This window comes from Lissotriton vulgaris, chromosome 6 (assembly GCF_964263255.1).
Source record: "Lissotriton vulgaris chromosome 6, aLisVul1.2, whole genome shotgun sequence".
Taxonomy (NCBI): Eukaryota; Metazoa; Chordata; class Amphibia; order Caudata; family Salamandridae; genus Lissotriton; species Lissotriton vulgaris.
The window spans coordinates 1,382,466,938-1,382,486,244 of NC_141694.1; positions in this window are offsets into that span (position 1 = coordinate 1,382,466,938).

The window sequence follows — 19,307 nt, forward strand, 5'->3', positions numbered from 1 at the left end:
CTTTTATAAAAATTCTCTTTTGTTCTTGTCTTAGGCAAAAGCAGTACACATATAGTTCGGCACAGTTTTCATATATATCACATCAAATTCAATACTTTTCTCAATCAGTGCAAATGAATCAAAGGTACATCAATTTCACAGAATGCTTATTCACTTAGATGTTACAGAAGGGAAAACTTACTTTTCAGGTTCAATGTGCCACTTTACACAATCTTGGCATGTACATTACCCATCTGCACTCAGGGCCCAGGTCAAGCTTGTCAGACTTCTACCCCCAGCAGCGCTGTTCACAAAGACCACAGCCAACTATATAGCTAAAAAGGAGAAAAGGTAAATTAATTATGCTTCCTGGGGACTGTTCTATGGCTACCCCTCTCCTGTAATAGGACTGACTCCGAGTGATTAACTGCCTGGGAGGTTGTTGTGACTGAGCTCTGTTCGTTACCGGCACCCTATGGCCCAACTTACACCACTCCTACCTATGGCACAAGAATCTAATGCTTCGTTTCCCTTTGTCACTGCTCCCCCCGTTATTAGCCTGGTCTTAATGTATCCTCATATACTGAGAGGGTTGATGGCCAAGTTCCTCAAGTGCTTATTCCGGGCGGTTCATCTGTTTTACAAATACTCTTTCTAATCCTGCCGCTTCGGTAGTCTCTGCCAGCCGGCACTGCCGCCTCCCGCTTCCCCTCGCTTCTCCCCCGCTTACTTTGTCTGATGGCAACCCGGCTGGAGATGTCCTTGCGCTCGGTTGTTCTCTCCTAGCGCTGAAGGCGGGGCTTCTGTAGAAGTTGGCGTCGGGCGGGGAAAACAGGAAGGCTTACTTTAGCCGGGGACGCTCCTCCGGCGGGACCGTGGCGGCGCTTCTGCCTCCTTCCGCTTTACCTCAGGCGAAGCTCCGCCTCGGGCGCACCTCCTCTGACGCGCCAGGTCCTTCTTCCTGGCTCCGGACTCCGCCTCAGGCACACCTCCTCTGATGCGCCGGGTCCTTCCTCCTGGCTCCGGACTCCTCCTCACCTCCAACGACGACTCCTCCCGTCAACACACGGGTCAGCTGGGCAATTCACTCGCGTGTGGGTCAGGCTTGGTGACGGCGCTTCACACAGGTAGGAGCTTCAGCCGATTTCACCGCCTGTTTCCACCGCGTGAGAGCTGGTCTCGAGTGTGTGAATGGGACTGTCCTTACTCCTCAGCAAGTCAGCACAGATCCAGTCCGACGCCCACCTGATCTGCCCACAGCCTTCAGGGCAGATGTGCAGGTCACACACAAGGGTCGCTTTGTAGCAGGTTATGAGGGTCTTCTTACAACACGACCCGTTGCTTTACAATCTGGTTACAATGTCTCTGGTCACGCTTTATGGATGACGTGACAGTGGGGTTTGGTCAGCCTGAAAGGGGGCACTTCCCAATAACGCGACAGCCGGCCCACAGGTCGATCTGGTCACCACTGGTGCGCAATCCTCCTCCACAAGTCGCCTCTCTCCTCACTGGTCACTCCTGAGACTGCACAAAATGGCTGCTGGTCACTGGCCTTTTATAGAGTGGCCTGAGACCTCTGGAAGCCACTAGATGTTTCTGGAACCTTCCTCATGTTAGTCTATGGGTCTGTTCTCCTGGAATGTCCGTTATGGCAGTTGGTGGACACCATTTTAGGTTCATGAGTGTCCCTAGATTTTCCAGGAGTTTAACTAGGCCTCACAGAGTATGAGGGAAAAATGGCATCATAGTCAAGGAACACCTAGCCCCCTGACAGCACTGAAAAATCCTGGTGGACATAGAAATAAAAATAGAAACACTGGGAGGCTAAGGGGGACAAAAATAAATAATGATGGTTAGAACATCCCCAGATGCAGACAGGTCTAACACGCGTCCCCCCCAGCTGAAAGTGGGGAGAGCTACCCAATCCCTTGGGAGTTCTCATCACTAAGGCGGAAATACCTGGATAGACCGTCTGCGCTGGCATGGTCCAATCCAGGCCGATGTTCCACCCGAAAGTCCATTCCCTGTAGGGAGATGGACCACCTTAACAACTTGGGATTCTCCCCCTTCATTTGCATTAGCCAACGAAGGGGGCGGTGGTCAGTCTGAACCAGGAAGTGCGAACCAAACAAGTATGGCCGCAACTTCTTCAGAGCCCAGACCACCGCAAAGGCTTCTCGCTCAATGGTACTCCACCTCCGTTCCCTGGGGAGTAGTCTCCTAGACAGGAAAACCACGGGTTGATCCAAGCCCTCATCATTTAGCTGCGATAACACTGCCCCAATGCCATGTTCTGACGCATCTGTTTGGACAATGAATTCTCTAGCAAAATCAGGGGCCTTGAGTATTGGAGCCGTACACAATGCTTGCTTCAAGGTCATGAAGGCTCGCTGGCAAGCCTCCGTCCAGACTACCCGTCGGGGTTATTTCTTGGAAGTAAGTTCAGTGAGGGGTGCCACAATGGTGCCATACCCCTTCACAAAGCGACGGTAGTATCCAGTGAGGCCCAGGAAGGCTCAGACCTCAGTTTGAGTCTTGGGGGGCTCCCAGGCTATGATTGCCTCAATCTTTGCCTGGAGGGGCTGCACCGACCCTCTGCCCACCAAGTGGCCTAAGTACACCACCGACCCCTGCCCGATCTGACACTTGCTGGCCTTGATTGTCAAGCCAGCCTGTTGCAGGGCATGAAGAACAGCTTGCAAGTGTTGCAAATGGTCCTCCCAGCTGCTACTGAAGACAGCAATGTCATCCAGGTAAGCAGCAGAAAAAGCTTCCATACCAGAAAGGACCTTGTTCACCAGCCGCTGAAAAGTGGCAGGGGCGTTCTTGAGCCCGAAGGGCATCACACAGAACTGGTAGTGTCCCTGAGGTGTAGAGAAGGCTCACCTTTCCTTCGCCCCCTCAGTAAGGGAAATCTGCCAGTACCCTGAAGTTAGGTCAAAGGTACTTAAGTATTGGGCAGCTCCCAGCCGGTCAATAAGTTCATCCGCCCTAGGGATGGGATGAGCATCTGTCTTGGTTACTGAATTTAGTCCTCGGTAGTCCACACAGAATCTCAATTCAGGTGTGGTGCCTGGTGGGGCAGCTTTCGGTACCAAAACCACCGGACTAGACCAAGGGCTACTTGAAGGTTCAATCACTCCTAGCTCCAGCATCTTAGCGACTTCACTTTTGATGCTGGCCTTCACCTTGTCCGACAGCCGGTAGATCTTAGACTTCACAGGTGGGCTGTCTCCTGTGTCCACGTCATGGGCACACAGGTGGGTCCTACCCGGGACAAGGGAGAACAGAGAAGAAAATTGCTCCAGGATCTGGTGGCAATCTCTCTGCTGTTCAGGAGTCAGGGATGGTGAGAGAATCACTCCCTCCACCGACCCATCCTTTTCTTGGGACGAGAGAAGATCAGGGAGAGGTTCGCTTTCCTCTTCCTCTGCTCCATCGGTCACCATCATTAAGACAACCTCGGGCCTCTCATGGTGTGGCTTGAGGCGATTGGCATGCAGCACCCGGTGGGGCTGTCTCGGGTTCTTAAGATCCACCAAGTAAGTGGCTTTACCCTTTTTCTCCAATACCTCAAAGGGGCCTGTCCAACGATCCTGGAGGGCATTTAGCTCTCCAGGTTCCATCACCCACACTTTTTGTCCAGGCTCCAGTTCCACTGGGTGAGCATTGTGGTCATACCACTCCTTCATAACTGCTTGGCTGGCTTCCAAGTTGTCAGAAGCTTGCTTCCACAACTTAGCCATTTGGCTCCGGAAGGCCAGCATGTAGCTCACCACGTCCTGGGGAAGTTTCCTGGGAGTCTTTTCCCATCCGTCCTTCACCAGGCTGAGAGGACCCCGTACAGGGTGCCCGTACAAAAGTTCGAAGGGGCTGAAGCCCACTCCCTTCTGTGGCACTTCCCTGTAGGAAAACAAGAGACAGGGTAGGAGGACGTCCCATTTCCTCCGCAGGCTCTCAGGCAGACTCCTTATCATACCTTTCAAGGTTTTATTAAACCTTTCCACAAGACCATTGGTTTGTGGGTGGTAAGGGGTGGTAAACCGATAGGTAACACCGCACTCCTTCCACATAGCCCGCATATATGCTGAAAGGAAGTTAGTCACCCTGTCGGACACAACCTCCTTGGGGAAACCCACTCAGGTGAAGATCCCCATCAGGGCCCTTGCCACTACGGGTGCAGTGATGGTCCTCAGAGGTATTGCCTCTGGGTACCGTGTGGCATGATCCACTAAAACCAGGATGAACCGGTGACCAGCTGAAGTTGGTGGATCCAATGGCCCTACAATGTCGATGCCCACCCTCTCAAAGGGGGTGCTAACGACAGGTAGTGGTTCCAGGGGAGCTTTTAGCTTCACCCCTGTTTTCCCACTGGCTTGGCAAGACACACACGTCCGACAATATGTATCAGACGCCACTCTCATCCGAGGCCAGTAGAAGTGGGGGTCAAGCCGGGCAAAGGTCTTGTCCTGTCCTATGTGTCCTGCCAATGGTATCTCATGAGCCAGTTCCAAAAGGAAGGCTCTAAAGCATTGAGGGACCACCAAGGCCCTGGATGAACCATGTCCAGGCGCCTTGGGCTCACTGTAGAGGAGTCCATCCTCCCAGTAAATCTGGTAGCTCCCTACAATGTTCCCTGTTGCCTGGGCTTTGGCCTGTTGCCGCAGCCCCTCAAGAGTAGGACACTCCTTCTGAGCTTTGCAGAACTCTTCCCGGGAAGGACCTCCCTCCACATGCCATTCAGTAGGGATGGGTAGGTTCTCCAAGGAAGCAACATTCTCCCCTGTGGACTCCAGATCCACCTCCGCAGGTGGCCTGTCTGTCTCACGAGGTGGAGATGCCGAGGCAGGGTCCTCCGGCCTCCTGTCCTTCTCTTCTCTGGCAGCCGGCTGGGCCATTGTTCCAGGCTCCAGCGTAAGTGAACTCCCCCTCTGGGCAGTCACGGACCTTGTGCTGACACAGGCCCAGTCAGGGGGTCCCAACATCTCAGAATGAGTCTGGTACTCCACCCTCCTCCAAGCATTGTGCTCCATATCATTTCCTAACAGGCAGTCAACAGGCACGGCAGGGCTTACGGCAACTCGAAGTGGACCTGCAACCCCTCCCCACTCAAAGGGAACCTCGGCCACAGGATAGTGGCCCAATCTGCCGTCAGCCATCATGGCGGGATGGAGTACATCTGGGATGACCTGCTCTGGAGACACCAGTTGACTCCTTACCATAGTCATACTGGCTCCTGTGTCTCTCAGAGCCTCCCCTCTACGGCCGTTGATGGTGACCCACTGCTCATACTTGGTAGTATTAGAGGGCAGTTGGGTCTTTGGCACCATCTCCTTATCACCCAGGGACACTAAAGTGACACCCGCCCGCTCCCCTCCGTTACCCAAAGGCATCTCCTCCCCGAGCACTACACTAGTTATTCCCGGGGATTTTCCTCCAGTGGGAGGGGGTGGTCTTTTTGGGCATCTCACATCTCCTTTATAGTGTCCCACACCACCACACTCAAAACAATGAACAACCCTGGGCTGCTGGCTTTGGCCCGGATTAGGGTTGCGAGGGGGGTTACTCTTAGGGATGAATCCTCTGCCCCTTCCTTGTGAAGTATTTTGTGGACCTTTTGAGAACTCCCTCTTATTATCCCCGCCCTCTTTCTTCTGGGGGGCGCCCTGTCCAGACTTCTGAGAATCCCCTCCAGTCCCCCTTGATGACACCCGGGTACTAGCCCAGATGCCCGCCTCCTCAGCAAGCTTCCTGGGGCTGGTCAGCTTGCTGTCCACCAGATGCTGTCGCAGCTCGGGAAAACATTTCTCGAGTAGGTGTTCCTTGAGTATGAGGTCATATAAACCTTCATAGTCCCCTACCTCGCTGCCTTTCACCCAACCCTCCAAGGCCTTCCTGGCGTAATCCAAAAAGTCCACCCAATTCTGCGTACCTAGTTTGTGGCTACCCCGGAACTTCTGCCTATACTTCTCAGGGGTTAGCCCAAACTTCCTTATCAGCGCCACCTTCATAGCAGGGTAGTGGGTTTGCTCACGCTGCTCCAGGGCCAACAAGGTATCCCTGCCAGCAGGTGGCATGTATTTATACAACCCACCGCCCCAGTGGGCTTCCAAGATCCCATGGGCCCTCAATGAGACCTCATAGGCGGCTAGCCATTTTGCAATATCATCACTTGGTGCGTAGCTAGCCATGACATCTTTGGGTAAATAGGGTCTGGGTTCTCTGGTGTTTACCTTGGTATCGCTGCCACCATTATCAGAATTGGGAGACCTTAGGTTTAGAGCTTGTAGGTCCATTTCTTTAATGGTTCTCTCATGAGCTAACCTCTTGTCCTCCCTTTCCATGTCCATCCTGGCTAGTTCTATCCTCATCCTCCTCTCCTCCCTCCTATCCTCTAGCTCGGCGTCGGTCAAACCCCTCTCCGAGACACTGCTGCCCACCCTGGAAGGTGTCCTGGGACCTGTAAGAAGATTCCCCCCTCCCGCTTGGTACAGCGTTGCGGCCTCAAGGACAGTGTCCCTGTCACTCCCCTCTGGGTCTAGTTCCTCCCCGGAATGAGCCTCCACCCATGCCAGTATGCTGGTCAGCAGCTCGCCTTTCCTGGCACCTTTTTTAAAAAATACACCTTGCTGCTGACACCAGTCCTTTAGTTGGGTCACGGTATAGTTTTCCAGCTCTTCCACATTTACCTCCATTTTCACTAGAGAATAAACTTTTTACACAGGAGAAAACCAAAAAGTGACCTGGGGTCAACCTCCACCCACCACCAGAAGTAAATTTAGAAAAAAACAAAATTCAGATTAGGAGGGCCGCAGGGAGAAAACTCCAGGTGTAGTCCTGTGGTAAGCACTGCGTTACTACTAAGTGAGTGTAAGCACAAATCCGTGATCCCACCGCTGAAACACCAATTATGTTAGACCTAGGGTATCCTAGACTACATAGGGTAGCCTGGCACAGTAGGGGAAACAGCTAAACTCCAAGGCGTTGGTTAAGTGCTTTCAGAACCCACTCACAGTAACTCAATGATTGACCACTAAAAATAAAAGATGCTACACTAGTTTAGAAAAATACTAGTACCTTTTATAAAAATTCTCTTTTGTTCTTGTCTTAGGCAAAAGCAGTACACATATAGTTCGGCACAGTTTTCATATATATCACATCAAATTCAATACTTTTCTCAATCAGTGCAAATGAATCAAAGGTACATCACATTAGAGGTAAATTACTATCAATTTCACAGAATGCTTATTCACTTAGATGTTACAGAAGGGAAAACTCACTTTTCAGGTTCAATGTGCCACTTTACACAATCTTGGCATGTACATTACCCATCTGCACTCAGGGCCCAGGTCAAGCTTGTCAGACTTCTACCCCCAGCAGCGCTGTTCACAAAGCCCACAGCCAACTATATAGCTAAAAAGGAGACAAGGTAAATTAATTATGCTTCCTGGGGACTGTTCTATGGCTACCCCTCTCCTGTAATAGGACTGACTCCAAGTGATTAACTGCCTGGGAGGTTGTTGTGACTGAGCTCTGTTCGTTACCGGCACCCTATGGCTCAACTTACACCACTCCTACCTATGGCACAAGAATCTAATGCTTTGTTTCCCTTTGTCACTGCTCCCCCCGTTATTAGCCTGGTCTTAATGTATCCTCATATACTGAGAGGGTTGATGGCCAAGTTCCTCAAGTGCTTATTCCGGGCGTTTCATCTGTTTTACAAATTCTCTTTCTAATCCTGCCGCTTCGGTAGTCTCTGCCAGCCGGCACTGCCGCCTCCCGCTTCCCCTCGCTTCTCCCCCGCTTACTTTGTCTGACGGCAACCCGGCTGGAGATGTCCTTGCGCTCGGTTGTTCTCTCCTAGCGCTGACGGCGGGGCTTCTGTAGAAGTCGGCGTCGGGCGGGGAAAACAGGAAGGCTTACTTTAGCCGGGGACGCTCCTCCGGCGGGACCGTGGCGGCGCTTCTGCCTCCTTCCGCTTTACCTCAGGCGAAGCTCCGCCTCGGGCGCACCTCCTCTGACGCGCCGGGTCCTTCTTCCTGGCTCCGGACTCCGCCTCAGGCACACCTCCTCTGACGCGCCGGGTCCTTCCTCCTGGCTCCGGACTCCTCCTCACCTCCAACGACGACTCCTCCCGTCAACACACGGGTCAGCTGGGCAATTCACTCGCGTGTGGGTCAGGCTTGGTGACGGCGCTTCACACAGGTAGGAGCTTCAGCCGATTTCACCGCCTGTTTCCACCGCGTGAGAGCTGGTCTCGAGTGTGTGAATGGGACTGTCCTTACTCCTCAGCAAGTCAGCACAGATCCAGTCCGACGTCCACCTGATCTGCCCACAGCCTTCAGGGCAGATGTGCAGGTCACACACAAGGGTCGCTTTGTAGCAGGTTATGAGGGTCTTCTTACAACACGACCCGTTGCTTTACAATCTGGTCACAATGTCTCTGGTCACGCTTTATGGATGACTTGACAGTGGGGTTTGGTCAGCCTGAAAGGGGGCACTTCCCAATAACGCGACAGCCGGCCCACAGGTCGATCTGGTCACCACTGGTGCGCAATCCTCCTCCACAAGTCGCCTCTCTCCTCACTGGTCACTCCTGAGACTGCACAAAATGGCTGCTGGTCACTGGCCTTTTATAGAGTGGCCTGAGACCTCTGGAAGCCACTAGATGTTTCTGGAACCTTCCTCATGTTAGTCTATGGGTCTGTTCTCCTGGAATGTCCGTTATGGCAGTTGGTGGACACCATTTTAGGTTCATGAGTGTCCCTAGATTTTCCAGGAGTTTAACTAGGCCTCACAGAGTATGAGGGAAAAATGGCATCATAGTCAAGGAACACCTAGCCCCCTGACAGCACTGAAAAATCCTGGTGGACATAAAAATAAAAATAGAAACACTGGGAGGCTAAGGGGGACAAAAATAAATAATGATGGTTAGAACATCCCCAGATGCAGACAGGTCTAACAGTGTAGTTGCACTTTTTACAATGCAGCATCTGAAACAATGTTTTGCAGGTGGATATGTGCCTGTCACTCCGGGAGAAGTGGACAGGTCTAGCTAGTGTGATATGACAAGTAAGTGCAACGCCTACATGGTTGTAGCTCTGTGACGTCTGTGCATGATCAATGATAGTTATAATAGTGTGATGTGTATAGAGAGGTATACATCACTTAGCAAGAAACGGCATTCATTGTGCCAAAACAACATCACAAGTCCATAGATACATTTTGAATTGACAAGAAGGCAGCCTAATGTGAATGCAGTGTCAATACTGGTGTGGATATACATTCCTTCAGATCCACACTTGAAATATGGGGGGTTCCTCCTTGTTCCTGTACCTGTTTGTCAAACGTAAACCCAATTTGAATGGGCATTGAGGACAGTGTCACCAGGGTAGACATCACATTGCAATCATTGCACTACTGATAGATGCTGGTAATGTGACAGCTACATCCCAAAGTTTTTCCGGATCGTAAAATCAAACCATGAAAAGATCTAATTGATATCTCAAAGTGTGTTTCTACAAGGGAGTGAGTAATTTGTTTGGAGGCTGGACATGTTATTATCAGTATGAACACTTACCTGAGGTATGGCTGTTGTAATCCTGCCTCAGGGGTGACTAAGCCTTCCTCTGCATTGTCCACGTCATTTCTGTGTGAAATGGAGTGACAGTATCAATTACACTGATGCCTTGGAGGCTGCAGGTATGTACAGCCGCAACTCTGATGCACATTGTGAGCATAGATGTCCAAAGGGCAGGGTTCTTGTCCTGCGGCTTAGCAGCTGTAAAGTGGATGTCAGCTTGCATATCTCAGTAAAATGTGCATCTGTAAGCATAGTGTGCCAATGTCATCGGTGAAAAGCCTATGCAGCTCTAGTAAGCCTCACTGCATGGAAACTCCACCATTGGCGTGAGTGTGGTCAGCAGGACTAAAGCACGAGATTTAACATTGATTGGCATATCAATGCCAGCCTCATGGCTGATATATCCCCTATGGGTCATTTCTGTGTAGTATTCATACAATGTAAGCTGGGAAGCCAACTTTCTACATTGTATAAAATTCAGAATGCTGGAACGCAGGAAACATCGTTTACAACGCAGGGATTACATTGCGATGCTATTACATCATGGTTTTCACAACGCAATTCGTTACAAAGACTTGCGCTGGATGGCGCTCTAGGACAAGGAATAGTATAATTTACTATTCAACACCTTCCCTACTGTATGTAGACTGGAGTTGGAATAGTAAATTATACTTCTCCTAAGTCCAGCGCCCTCCAACGCAAGTTGTTGTAATGACTTGCTTTGTAAAAACCGCGATGTAATGTACAGCGATGTAAATGTATGCGTTGTAACGGCATAAATCCCAGCACAGTGATACCAGGATACAGAGGATTACTTTGCTTTCCTACTGGTGGGAGACTTTTGCCCGCCTAGCACCAATGCAGGCCCACTTGCATTATGATACAAGGGGCCCTGCAACAGTGCCACAATAGTTCTTACTCATATGAGTACTCCTGCCTGCATACACACACATTCCTGAGAGAGGCCTTTAGCATAATTGTTGTGCGGTGAAGGCTGCAGCACAGGGAGCATGAGTGAAAAGAAAAGTAAAAATCAAAGGTTTTCCTGGTTTAGTTAGTTGATGTACATGATGCATTATGTAACATTCCATGGTTATAAATTATGCTAACTCAGTGTAGTCTTTGAAATGAAAGTGTGCAGCAGTAAGACATCCACCCTCAATCTAAGGACTGCCCAGAGTAATGCAAGTCAGAAATGTGTGCTGTCTTGTATAAATCCAGATAACTTATGGTATACAGAGGTACACAAGCTGGACTATTTTATTTTAACACATAACATGATATTTGCCAAAACCTTGCACCCCTTGCATGATGCAAGACCGATACCAAAATTGAACATATCTGGGCCATGTCTAGAATTTTCCATTGGCACATCTGAATAAGTGTGAATCATTGGTATGAGTGGTATGGATGTTTTTGTTTTGTGACTACATTGATTTATTGTACACCTTCACTGACCTCACTTGGGTCAGTTTCGCATATTGTTTTTGTAGGAGTCATTGTACTAAAGGTATATTGTGCACATGTCTTTCCAAAGATTTGGTGTAGGTATGGACTGGTACTGATGATTGCATGGCAATGTTGGACAAATGTTGGTAAACGTCCTAAACATTTGCAGCATGAGCTAAATGGTGTTTAATTTACTTCTTAGCTGACATGGCCAGACCTTTGAGCAATGATATGCACGCTATAGCCACATTCGCCAGGCTGCCCATGGCTATAGGAAAATTTACTGCGCCTATGAGAAAGTGAAGGCTAGTGGAATTTGGGGAGCAGGATCCAGGTCCAGGCCACAGAGGACTCCTGCAGCAACAGGATCACAGGCTGGGAAGCAGCAGCGGGGCAACACACATCCCTCTCCTGGACCCTCAATTGGACCAAAGCAACAGGCACAGGTAAATAGAGGGCTGGGCGTGCTACACCCTAAAATCTGTCTCCACCACCAGCTGGGCGAGGAGGAAACTGCTGCTCATTACGGCCGCCTCGGTGTTGTATTCCCCGGACATTCCAATACTAAACAACACTTGGATCTACATCATGACAGAAAAAATAGTGCAGCTGACGTTAAATAAATTTTCAATTATTAAAGTGGGTGAACTTTTCTCTGACGGCCAACAGTTTCATTCTACAGAGGGTGCGAAGTGCTCTCCAGTCAGAGATCCCCGAATTGCCATTGGCTTCTGCTGAGTTTGTCCCCTTATCCACAGTTATTTTTACCTCTGGAAGTGAGCCGCTAGTTTAAAAATTATAAAGTGCCTGCATGGCCTTTGTCCCTAGAAGAGAAATCAGAGTCAGGGAGGCCTGGGGGAAAGATTTGGACTTTCCCAATTCGGATCCCATTTGGGATTTCTGCTGTGCCCAAATTAAAGAGGTCTCCATTATTAGTAAGCACTGTTTACTACCTTTTAAATTCCTATGGAGAGTATACTTGTCCCCAGAAAAACTGCATAACATAGACCCCAACAGATCACACTCTTGTCGTAAGTATAGTGCTTCGCATGCAGATTTTGTGCATTTGGTCTGGAACTGCCCCAAGATTGGGGCTTATTGGCCATCCGTGTGCAAGGGAATCTCAAAAATGGTTGAGCTGGAGGTTAGACGTCTCCAGAGTTATTTGGAAATTCATGTCCATGTCCTTTCTGCTTGCTAAACGCATGATTGCTCTCTGATGGGGCTGTAAGGCTATCCCCACAACGAAAGCCTGGTTACATTGTCTTGCTTATTGCAATACACACATTGACCTGTATGCTGATACCCTACCGGCCGCTTCCCACCCAAAGGACATATGGGGTTCCTTCAAAGTTTAAATAACCAACACTACTACCCACCGTCCCCCCAACTCCCGGATGGTCTGGTCCCCACGGGAGTGGAATAGACACAGCCTAACAGATCAGAAAACTTGGTGATACATATTGCTCTAAAATTGTTAAAGACTACAGAAATATGAAGATTATGCTGATACTTCAGTGCTTTTGGGGGGAAAAGTGAATGTGCATGCTTATTGTGCTGGAGTGTTGGGCAGCTTATTTGATGATTCTAGTAATTATGATGTGTACCTACTACTTTGTTTCACGACTTTTTTATGGTGCACTGAGTGTCTATTTTGGTTGTAACTGATAACATGTTTAATATTATTATTGTATTCTGGAAAAGGGAAAATAAAGTTAAAAAAAATAAAACTTTTTGATAGTCCAACAAATGAGTTGTGTGAACAGGATGATGGTTTGCATAGAGAAAGAGTAGGCCAGCATCAGGGAAATCATATTGACATGCCAGGGAGCGCTGGAAAATATAGCTGCCCAGATCAGACTCTTTCCCTTGGAACATGCCCTATCCTGTTTTTTTAGAGTTGATTTTTATTCTTTCTACTAAGCATAGTGCTAGCTAGGATTTAGTGTAGGTGTAAGCTTAATTTGGATAGGTTTTAGATAAGTAAAACATTTTAGATCATAGTTTTTTGGGTAGTTGCTCAAATATATATATATATATATATATATATATATATATATATATATATATATATATATATATATATATATATATATATATATATATATATATATATATATATATATATATATATATATATATATTCACTGAAAAAACCATAGGTTTCACACCAGTTATAGTTAGGAATTAGCATTTAAAAAACCTATTAAATTCACTGAAAAAACCATAGGTTTCACACCAGTTATAGTTAGCTGAATATTTTACTGATATAAAACCATTGAAATTCCCACGTTATAGTTAGTCGGACTCACTATAACTTGCGCGTGCAATGCACTGCTGATGACATCACATATTACATCACTCATGACATGGTCAGTGACATCACTCATGACATCACTGATGACATCACTCATGACATCACTGATGACATCGTCCAGTGAATGTGTGTCTTTCTGAAAAATAAATATATTTTATATATGTATATGTTAAGGTCGATGGAAGAATAAATGTTTAAATAAGTGTCTAAATGGATGTTTTTTAAAAAACAAATTGATTGGTTAACTGGCTTATTAAGTGTATCTTAGTGAATACATATATTAGCGAGTAATGTTTAAATATTTAAATATATGTATCAGTGTTTTACTTTGTGTATAAGTGGCTGCATGGGTTGGTGAGTAGCTACATGTGTGTGTATATGGGTTATTAGATGTTTTTTTAGTATCAGTATGAGTGTCTGTATGGTTTGGTGGGGCTGTTACTTAGCACATAGATGCATCAATGACTGACTCACTGTTTGTATGTGTTTTGAAGACAGCATTTGTGTAGGATTGTATGGGTGGATGAGTGTGTATATGTGTGTGTTAGAGAGTGAATGCCTCTCTCACTAGTGTCTTTATGAGTAACTACATATGTTTTAATCTTGTATATATGAGCATTGATGTATATAAGTAAGTATATGTGAGAGTGAGAGATTGAAAGAGTTCCTGTTTAAATAAGTATGTGTTTCTATAAGTGATTGTTTAAGAGAGTAAGTATGTGTAAGTTTCCTTAGAAGTAATGTGCTAATGTGTGTATAGTTGTATATGCAAATAAATGGATGTTTATTAGTTGATTTGCATGTGTGAGTATATGTATGAGTAAGTTTTTGATGACTGTCGGTGTGTAACAGAATGAATAGGGGTATCACTACATATGATGAGTGAGTATATGTATGAGTGAATACATAAAACTGTTGGTGAATGTGTGAATTTGTATATAGATGGTGAAATTACTGAATTGGTTGTTGTAACTGGTATGGGTATATCCACTTCTTTGTTAATGTTAGTTTCTATTTTTGAATATGTGTTTCAAAAGTTACTTTACAGTGAAAGGAGGTCTGTCACTGTGTGACAAGGATGGTGTCATCAGTGATGTCATGAGTGATGTCACTGACCATGTCATGAGTGATGTAATATGTGATGTCATCAGCAGTGCATTGCACGCGCAAGTTATTGTGAGTCCGACTAACTATAACGTGGGAATTTCAATGGTTTTATATCAGTAAAATTTCCAGCTAACTATAACTGGTGTGAAACCTATGTTTTTTTCAGTGAATTTAATAGGTTTTTTAAATGCTAATTCCTAACTATAACTGGTGTGAAACCTATGGTTTTTTCAGTGAATTTCATAGGTTTTTGAAATGCTAATTCCTTTCTATATCGAGTTTCTAACCATTTTTTTTTTTTTACAATTTGCAGTTTTTTTGTAAGTATTCATTTTTTTTTATATAATTTTTTTTTTTTGCGCTCTGGGTGCGCGCTCAGGGAAGCTTTCAGCTAAGCTCTCCGGTAAGCTTTCCGGTGAGCTCTCGTGAAAGCGCACCCAGAGCGCTACTGTCGTTCGTGATAAAAAATATGAATGAAAAGTTAATAATAATGCAAAACATTTCGTACCATATAAATAAAATCAGTTTTTTTTTATAAGGAAAATGATTATGCATTTCTGTAAAAGTTTGATGACGTCACTTCGGCGCGCAACGTAAGTGCCCTCGGAAGCGCCTACGTTCGCGCCGCGTAAAAGCACCCAGAAGCGCCTTCGATCGCGCCACGTTTGCGCCCCGGAAGCGCCTACGATCGCGCTGCGTAAACGCACCCGGAAGTGCTCCGGAGCGCGCAGCGTAAACGCTTCGGGTCATGTGACCCTAAAATAACACTTTTCATTGGTTGCTAACAGTTTTTTTTACAATGAATGAAATCCCCACCCATTTCCTTCACTTCTTCTTTCACTTTTGTGACTGAAAGACCTGTTTTTTGCACCTGGATCTTTTGTGATTTACCATGGCTGCCAGAGAATCCAGCAGTGAGGATGAACCTGAGTTCATCAATGAAGAGCCTCCTACCCCAAAGGTGAAGGAACATTTCATATGGAAATTTTTTAAGATTCCAGCTGACCAGAAGAAGGTGAATGCACCAAAAGTGGAGTGCAGGATCTGCAAACAGGTCCTGTCACGGGGTGACCCCAAAAAAAAGTACTCTTTTGGGAACTTTACGATGATCCGACATGTGGAGAGGAGGCACCCCCAGAATTTTGCCCGGGAAAGTGTCAGGGCTCTGGCACAAGAGGTTCCCAGAGATGGGGCCTCTACATCAACCGGAGGAGCAACTTCTTCTGGGAGAGGGCAATCGCAGGAGCAGGTGCCAAACATACAACCTGCTTTTAACCATGGTGTCCTCAGATGCAGATACTGCAATCAACTCCTCACCTATGGGGAGCAAAGTGTCCAGCTCATGGTTCGAGCATTGGAGAACCATCGCTGCCCTTCCCACCCCTAATTTTTTTTGTTTTCTTTTTGCTCCTGTTGAGCAGTTTCCATTCCCTGTTTTTGTTCCTGTTCAGTTAAAAGAAGAAAACCAAAAGTTCTTTTCAGAACTACCTCCAATTCTCATCAAAGAGCTATATTCTTAAAAAAATGAAGAGTAAGTGAAATATAGTGCATTGATAATTGAAAGGAGAATGAGTAAGAAAAAACAGAAAGGTATGAGAGGAAAAAAGAAGTGAAGTAGGAGGAATGAAAGAAGGTGAGTGTTAGAAAAGAAAGTTATGAGAAGAAGAGTGAATGTGGGGGAATGTTGATATTCAATGAAAATGTTGAAAAAGAACAGGAGTGTTGAAGGATAAGAAAAGATGCATTGCTGGAGTTGAAGGTAGAAGTCTTCATTTATGAAGCCATGCGTCACTTTAACGCCACCAAAGCATCACTTTTTGTGACACAACATTCCAATAAAAAATGCACCTTATTTATTCATATTTACAAAGTGGCGTTTCTTGGTAAATACATCACTTTGTAAACCCCTGTGCCACATTATTCCTACGTCAGGTGTAATGTATGCAAAAGGGACGTATTGACGCAAGAAAGGGTCGTAGAGGTGACACAGTGAATAAACTGGAGGCCTCATTTCTGAAAAGTGACGCATCGCTACGTGAAAACAGCGATGCGTCACTTTTCTGGACGCACTCCTTATGACATTCCAGATATGTCATATTTAATATATGACTAATCAATTCGCAAGGAGTTACAGATATATCAGTATTTCTGACGTATCTGTAAACACAAAATTAACGCATTGCTGGAGTGCGTCACAAAAGTGACGCAACTCCAGTAATGTGTCCTTTCACATGGAAAAAGCACCATGTGAAAGGTCTGCTGTGAAGCAGGCGCAAGATTTTGACGCAACAGCATCCTAAAAGTGACGCACTGAAATCTCAAAGATTTCACTGCGTCGCTATTACAAAGCTTTTTGCGGGGGAACACCCCCTCTGCATGCATTATACCTGACGCAGATATAATGTGGCGCAGGATTTTAAAAAGTGACCCATCTACCTAGATGCGTCACTTTTTAAATATAGCGCAACGAGGCGCATTTTTTTACACCACTGGTACAATGCGTCACTTTTCTGTGCGCACTCCTTATGACATTCCAGATATGTCATATTTAATATATGAGGAATCATGTCGCAAGGAGTTACAGATATGTCAGTATTTCTGACGTATCTGTAAACAATAAAGTAACGCATTGCTGGAGTGCGTCACAAAAGTGACGCAACTCCAGTATTGTGTCCTTTCACATGGAAAAAGCACCATGTGAAAGGTCTGCTGTGAAGCAGGCGCAAGATTTTGACGCAACAGCATCCTAAAAGTGACGCAGTGAAATCTCAAAGACTTCACTGCGTCGCTATTACAAAGCTTTTTGCGGGGGAACACCCCCTCTGCATGCATTATACCTGACGCAGATATAATGTGGCGCTTGATTTTAAAAAGTGACCCATCTACCTAGATGCGTCACTTTTTAAATATAGCGCAACGAGGCGCATTTTTTTACACCACTGGTGCGATGCGTCACTTTTCTGTGCGCACTCCTTATGACATTCCAAGTAACGCATTGCTGGAGTGCGTCACAAAAGTGACGCAACTCCAGTAATGTGTCCTTTCACATGGAAAAAGCACCATGTGAAAGGTCTGCTGTGAAGCAGGCGCAAGATTTTGACGCAACAGCATCCTAAAAGTGACGCAGTGAAATCTCAAAGATTTCACTGCGTCGTTATTACCAAGCTTTTTGCGGGGGAACACCCCCTCTGCATGCATTATACCTGACGCTATTTTTAAAAAGTGACGCATCTAGGTACATGGGTCACTTTTTAAAACTCTGCGCCACATTATATCTGCGTCAGGTATAATGTATGCAGAGGGGGCATTCCCCCGCAAAAAGATTGGTAATAACGACGTACTGAAATCTATGAGATTTCTCTGCGTCACTTTTAGGATGCTGTTGCGTCAAAATCTTGCGCCTGCCTCGCGTCACTTTTATGTTTACAGATATGTCAGAAATACTGACGTATCTGTAACTCCTTGCAACATGATCCGTCATACATTAAATATGACACATCTGGAATGTCATAAGGAGTGCGCACAGAAAAGTGACGCATCGCACCAGCAGTGTAAAAAAATGTGCCTCGTTGCACTATATTTAAAAAGTGACGCATCTAGATAGATGCGTAACTTTTTAAATATAGCGTAACAATGCGCATTTTTTTACACCGCTGGTGCGTCACAAAAATTGACGCACAGGCGGCGCAAAACTGGCAGCGCAAGGCCTTCATAAATATGGTCCTGGATTTTCCCCGTGCTTCGCTTCCCGGTGCGCGTACCATGCGCTTCCCCCGCGCAAAACGAAAAAAAAAAAAAAAATGTAATGCCCCGCAGGACCCTATTTTAGCCCCCACATCAAACCTAGGGGGTCAGAGAGGGTCTACTCTTCCCCCTTATGGTCATTTGCCCCTTTTTTTTTCAAACCCCTTGTGTCTCGATTTTACCGAGACACAAGATGGCGGCCGCTCCAGACTGTTTAGAATGTTTACAGACACCCAAGAGCCAATCAGCTTTCTGCGCACAAGTCACGTGTCGCGCCAGGAGCGCACTCCGGTGCGCGCACCGGAGAGCGCCTATAGATATATATATTTTTTTGAACCTAAATTACTCAAAATCCACTGGAGCACATATCTTGAGACATAGCAAAGGCACATCGGGCTACCAGTCCCTACAATTTTGCCAAGTTTGATGGAAATCCATTCAGCCGTTCGAGCTAAAAGTGAAATCGACCGCCCTATGGAAATTAACATGGGGAAAACACGTTTTGGGACCCCCCTTTTATCTCGGCCCCTGCTTGACGTATCCGCCCCAAACTTTCAAGGAAGAACCGGAGCTCAACGAGGCCATTTTCAGGAAATGTTCAGGCAGATTCGTCAACCGGTGCCAAAGTTATTCCAAATAGAATTTTGAGATTTAACATTGAAAAAAATCCTAACTATAACTACCTACTGGCGACCGCCAGTAGGTAATATATATATATATATATATATATATATATATATATATATATATATATATATATATATATATTGTCGCTCCAGGTTGTCCACCTCTTGAGTAGCACGCGAGCAGCAGCTTTATTTATGTGTAGGTGAGGACGGGGATCCGCTTGTAGACGCCGCTCCGTAATGGATCTGCCCGACGCGTTTCGAAGCTCCATCTGCTTCTCTTAAGGGGCTTTAAAGGAAGCGGTGTGTGCACCCGCTACACTTCTCCAATTTCATATAACTCACCCGCCGATGGGAGGCTCCAATGAGGCTTCTGGGAAGTGTAGTGCGGAAAGCACACAATCAAGTCCTGTATGGACTCCACAAGTGGGCCCGTCCTCGATCCCATGTACGGCTGCTGCTTCACTGCCGTGACCCCCACGTTAACGGGGTGGTGCATACT